Here is a 6,000-nt window from a genome sequence, read left to right as displayed (position 1 = left end):
TATGGGTACCTGAAAATACCTCCAATATTAAGAAGGGAAATTGCATTCCACTAGATTGCTCTTGGATAGAAAGAGTCAGAAGGAGATATTGGTGCATTGTAGGTACCATAAAAGGTTACCAAATATTTGGGTAATTTGACTTACTTTAGCACTGAGGAGAAGAAAGGAGTCCTGAGAATTACCTTTCCTGCAGCTACTTATGTAAGGACCAACCTAGAAGGATGGTTCTGTTTGCTCAGTAACTGCACTGGGTTTTGCCCAAGGTAGAAGTTTTTGATATTATCGGTTCATCAGAATGCTATTCATACTTGCAGCGTGCTTTCCCCCCAAGGGTTTTGAAAGGCATGCCCGGAACACATTTACAAGTAGTGAAGCACACTGAACATCCCACTGTCTCAGATCACTCTCTGTCAGGGGCCACTGCACGGGGCACGTTCTCTCTCTCAGCTCCAGACCGAATTCCATCTGCTCAACCTTTTACAGAAGTGTGTTCTGTTTTAGTTACTGAAAACAAGCTGTGGAAATGGACATTTCTTGAACGCATGAAATGTGATGACATATAACACAAACAAGTCAAACGCTCGGTTGGAATTTCCTGCCCTTTCTGTGTCACGTATTTCTTGCTTTAAAGACATGCTTCTCCTGCAATTTCAGAGGATCCACTTTCACTCCATGGAGTGGGTGACTTCACCTCCTTGTCACTGAACTTCTGGTCCTGTCCTTCTCTCCACACCCCCCCCCCCACCCCCCCACATCTTGTCTGGAATCTTTCTGTTTACCCAATAGTCTAGATTGTTTGCAACTCAAAAGCAGGTGCAAAATGTGATTCATCTTAAAAAACATTCCACACTCTGACTAGGAAATTGTCTCACTTGTAGTTTGCCTACTATCAATGCTTTTCCATTCACACTGGTGAAAATATTGTCTATGAGAAATTTACACAAAATCGATTTTTAGGACCCAAATAATATTTTACATGGACTAGGGCAACTAGTAATATTAAAGTATTTCTTTTATAAAAGCAACTCTTTGAAAAGCAATTGCTCCTTCCTTAATGTTAATACATTACACACTTGGATTAGGTGCAAATTAAGCTCTAAGAAAATAGCTCTGAATTTCCACTTTGATTTCTGAGCTACATTTTAAAGTCGTACCTTCATTCACTCCAAAAACATTTATGGAACATCTGTCTATGTGTCCTAGGTAGGAGACAAATACGGCATAGTCTTTATCCTCAAAACTTCAGAGTAAATACATCTTTCAGTGTAAAAATCAGTGGCTAAAGCACAATATTTCTATCTCGTTTGTTTACTTTCTTTTAAAATAACAATGTGTTCAGATTAGTGGTGTGACCTGAATGAGTCCATTTTTATTACTCCCTTAAAGCAATGAAATAAGAAATCTGCTTCTTTCAATGTTATCATTTTGTCGAAATGACTCAGCACAAGAGAATTTTGGATATTTTCCATGACATTATAGGAGATCAAACCATTTTTACTTTTATTAAAAAAATAGCATGGAGATAAAAAATACAAGTAGATCTGCATTAAGTCAGTGGGGAAATATGTGTATCTGCACTCTTGTTCCTTTAATTAAAAGGTAGACTGCTATCTTTTGGTATGTTTTAAACAAATGTCAGTCTCCGGATAAAGGGAGAAATGTGATGACACCCTGAGACCTTATCAACGACTTACGGTATCGGTATCCTGAAAAGAATAGATAAAAGGTTCTGAGGCCAAAAAACAAAACAAAACAAAACAAACAAACAAAAAACCAAAAACAGCATGATGTTTCTTTTCTGCATTACATGACGTTTATTTTGATACAGTTTCCTCTGAGAGCGAGTAAGCTCAGAGGCTGGGCTCGAGGCTCATATTTCCGGCACCAAAATCTCTAATCAGCAAATGACATCACAATGGATACTGGAGTCTCTCTGTAGTGATACTCTCATAGGAAGCCAAATCTCTGAAATTTGTGCAGTCTGTGGGTAATGACTGGAGCCCTGCAATGACTTAAGACAGAATTTAGTTATTTTTTATTAAAAATTCTAACTCAGAACATCCCTGGATATCTGAACCAGAAATCGGACATTGAGCTCTGAGCATTCACACTCACCGGTTCACGTCACAAATATAATAGACTGAGCAGTTCAATCACTCAAGGACTGTTCTTGGCACACACAGTTGTGATGAATTCAGGCAACCTTCCTGCCTTTATTTAGTCCATATTCTAATGGGGGAATAAGGTAGTGGAAAGCGTTAAGAAACGAAACAAAGTAGGTTAAAAGGATAAGGCTTGATAAGGGATACTATTTAGATGAGGTGGTCAGGGAGGGCCTCTCAAAAAATATATTTGAGCAGAGACCCAAATAAAGAGAGTGAGCCGTATTCGTATTTGAGGCAAAAGCAAGTACAAGTGCCCTGGGGTAAGAACCTATATATATATACACCCTATATATATATATATATATATATATATATATATGGGTAAGAGCCCTGGAGTGAGAGGCTGTGTGTGTGTGTGTGTGTGTGTGTGTGTGTGTGTGTGTGGCATGACCAAAAGCCTTGTGGGTGAAGCAAAATGGACAAGAGAAAGTGTGATAGTAAGTGAAATTGAAGAGTTAGGCAGGGGTCAGAGCATGGCAAGATCTTGGGATTTTATTCTAAATATAGGAAGATGATGGATAGATTTGAGCAGGGAAATGATAAAATCTAAGTTTTCTTTTTAAAAGGATCTCTCTGGCTGCTGAGTAGAGAGGAGGTTGAGAAGAAAGATAAGAATGGGGACAAAGAGGCTCTTGTAAGATATAACGGTAGCACAGAAAGATACCATGGGGCTTGGACTAGAGAGTGGAGGGGCTGGGAAGGGGTGGATAGAGGACAAAACTAAGATGTATTGTGAAGGCAAGGTTGACAACATTTGCTGATGGATTGATATGTGATATGAAAGAAAGAGATCGGGATAATTCCAGAATTTTTAAAAATCTAAACCATCAAGTAAGTAATGGTGTGCTTGACCAAAGTGGTAAACAATGGGTTAGGAGCACATTTGGGAAGAAAATCATACTTTTTTTGGAAATGTTAGTTGGAGATATTTATTAGATACACTAGTGGAGTAGCAGGAGTGTCTACGAGGCTGGACTAAGGGAAGAAGTTGAGCTGAAACATAAATCTGAGCGTAATCAGCTTGTAAGTGTTACTTATTTTTTTTTTTTTAAGATTTTATTTATCTGACAGAGAGAGAGATAGTGAGAGCAGGAACACAAGCAGGGGGAGTGGGAGAGGGAGAAGCAGGCTTCCCGCCGAGCAGGGAGCCTGATGTGGGGCTCGATCCCAGGACCCTGGGATCATGACCTGAGCCGAAGGCAGACACTTAACCAACTGAGCCACCCAGGTGACCCATAAGTGTTATTTATCACCATGAGACTATAGATCACCAAGAGACTGAGGGTAGATAAAGAAGAGAAGTCCAAAGATGGAGGCCCCTCTTGTTCCAACATATAGAAGTTAACAAACATTTGAGTATCCTGAGGAATGTCCAGTGAGGCAAAAACCAGGAAAGTGTGCTATCCTGGAAGCCAAGTAAAGGTGTTTAAAAAATGAGGGATTGGGCACCTGGGACAATGCTGCTGAGTGGCTGAAGAAGATGGGGACTGAAGACTCACAACTGGACTTGATTTTTATGAAGGTCATTGCTGACCTTTATTAGAGCATGTTCTCTGCAGTATTGAGCAAGAAAGCATGACTCTAGTGAGTTCAAGAGAACATGGGAAGTGAGGAATTAGAAATAGGTAGAGAAAATTCAAGAATTTTTTTCTGGAAAGTGGAAATTAGACATAAATATGACATGAGAAAATTTTAAGAAAGCTATTATAGCGTGGGTTTATGTTGATAGGACTAATATGTAAAGAGCAAAATTCATAATATAAGAGAGAAAGAATATTTATTTGAAGCAGTAATGTGCTTGAAAAGGCCAGAGGGATGTGTATGTATGTATGGGAGGGGCACTTGGCTTGGTCAGAGCAGGTGGCACAGTCATTGTAGCAGGAGGTATGGTCTTATGTACAGGTTGCCTGTAGACAGTTGGGTGGATATGATGATGGAACATAAGGACATACTCTTCTGGTATTGTTTTCTCATTAAAAACAGGTTATCAGTAAGTTAGGTTATATAAGTAATGTTACTAGCTGAGAATGTGAAGGGGAAGAGCTTATGGAGGCTTGAGAAGTGTGACATTGACCTTGAAAAGTATGAAGTTAAGTTACTAGACAGTGATGAGAGCCATGTGAACCATATTTATATAGCTATAAGGTGGGACAAGTCAACATGGTGGCCTTTTGCTCTCCAGCCATATTTAGTTTCTCAGGTGCAGGTTAGGAATAAGAAGGAATTGGAGTTAGCCAGAGTTGAGCTGGGTGTTTTTCCTTACCTGATGAGTACAGTGGTGGAAGAGAATATGTAGGGATTTGGGAATAAGGAAAAGAATAATTATGGTGAAGAACCACTGAAGCTGAGCAGGTCAAGGAGGGAAGCAATAACCTGAGGGGATGATAGCCATTAGCAAAGTCAATGGCTTGTCGCCTCTTTGGGAGTTTCTAAAAATTGTTGGAGTAATGGTGCTAAAGGAAAGACCTAAGAAGGGGATAGGTGATAATGAGACAGTGAATGCTTGAAATGGAAGTTTTGGCAATGGTGCAGTTATTGGTAATGGTATGGAATAAGGAAAACTGTGGGCATGGGTGGTTGATGTTCACGCAGGGGGAGATCAAGATTTTCAGAAGTGAGCAGCTCAAGGAGCTGAGTGGCCAAGTTGGTGGATGGCAGAGGAGTAGTGGTTTGGGGGAAAAACCAGTTGATTAGGTGCTAAAATAATTGGTCATGTGACATGTACTTCTATGGAGTTATTAGGGGAGTGGGAGGATCTAAGTTCTGGAAGTAGCATCAAAGAGCAAAGCAAGACCTACCCCTCCCCTTCAGGCTAATGACATGCAGATTGTGGGAAGGGAAAATGGCCATCCTTGGGAGGGCTGCAAGAAGCAGTAACCATATTTCAGAAAAGATTTAGGGGAGGATGATGGCAGCTGGAAGGTTCTAGAACGTATAATGGAAAGTAGAGAGGGAATAGTAAGAGTAGAGAGGGAATCAGAGTTTGAAGCGAATGAGGGAATATGCTGAGCAATATGGGGATAAGCATAATAGCGAAGGCAAATGACATGTGATTTGGATGATTTTGGCAATAGGTGATCAAGGATGAGGGCAAGATGGCCCAACTCTAGAGATTGCTTTGGTGTGGTATGTAATGGATTCTAATGAATCATGAGGAGGCAGGGAATGTGTGTGAGGAATGGAAGGGGCATAGTGTTCACAAAAACAGGTAGTATGCTGAGGGCCAATTTAACTCCTTATTCAAACGATTCAGTACTTTCTACTTGAGAAATGTAACCCTCCCTAAATGGGCTGGTCTCAATGCGCTTTAGCTCTCCAGGGGCCAGAAAGGTAGCAGCTACACATAGTCCATAAATTAAGACTATCATTCAGTCCTGGACCCAAGCCACAAATGGCGCATTAAAAAACACACTTTACGGTAGGTTTGGTAGGTTTCCACTGCTTGGGGAGCTGTTAGTTCTTCACGTTGTTTTGCAGCAAGGAGCTTTTAAGCCGGCCAGTCAACTCATTCCCTACTTGTGCAATTAAAAAGACTATAAAGAGAATAACAAAATAGGCCTTTGGGAGCTACAAGTCCACACTCTTATTCTGTGCTTTGTGAGTTCCAACAAGTCAGAATGTGTCTGGCTTGGGCTGCTTTATTTGAACAAAAGAGTGGACGCTGCCTGGGTGCTGTTTTCAGATCTCCTGGTGGTGTGTGAGTCATTATGCCCAAGACCACCCTGATGGTGCACATTTAGTAGGTCATTTTTTTTAAAGATTTTATTTATTTGTCAGAGTGGGAGAGAGCACAAGCAGGGGGACCGGCAGGCAGAGGGAGAAGCAGACTCCCTAC

This window comes from Phoca vitulina, unplaced genomic scaffold, assembly GCF_004348235.1.
Source record: "Phoca vitulina isolate PV1807 unplaced genomic scaffold, GSC_HSeal_1.0 scaffold3, whole genome shotgun sequence".
Taxonomy (NCBI): Eukaryota; Metazoa; Chordata; class Mammalia; order Carnivora; family Phocidae; genus Phoca; species Phoca vitulina.
Note: the sequence above shows the minus strand (reverse complement) of the source record.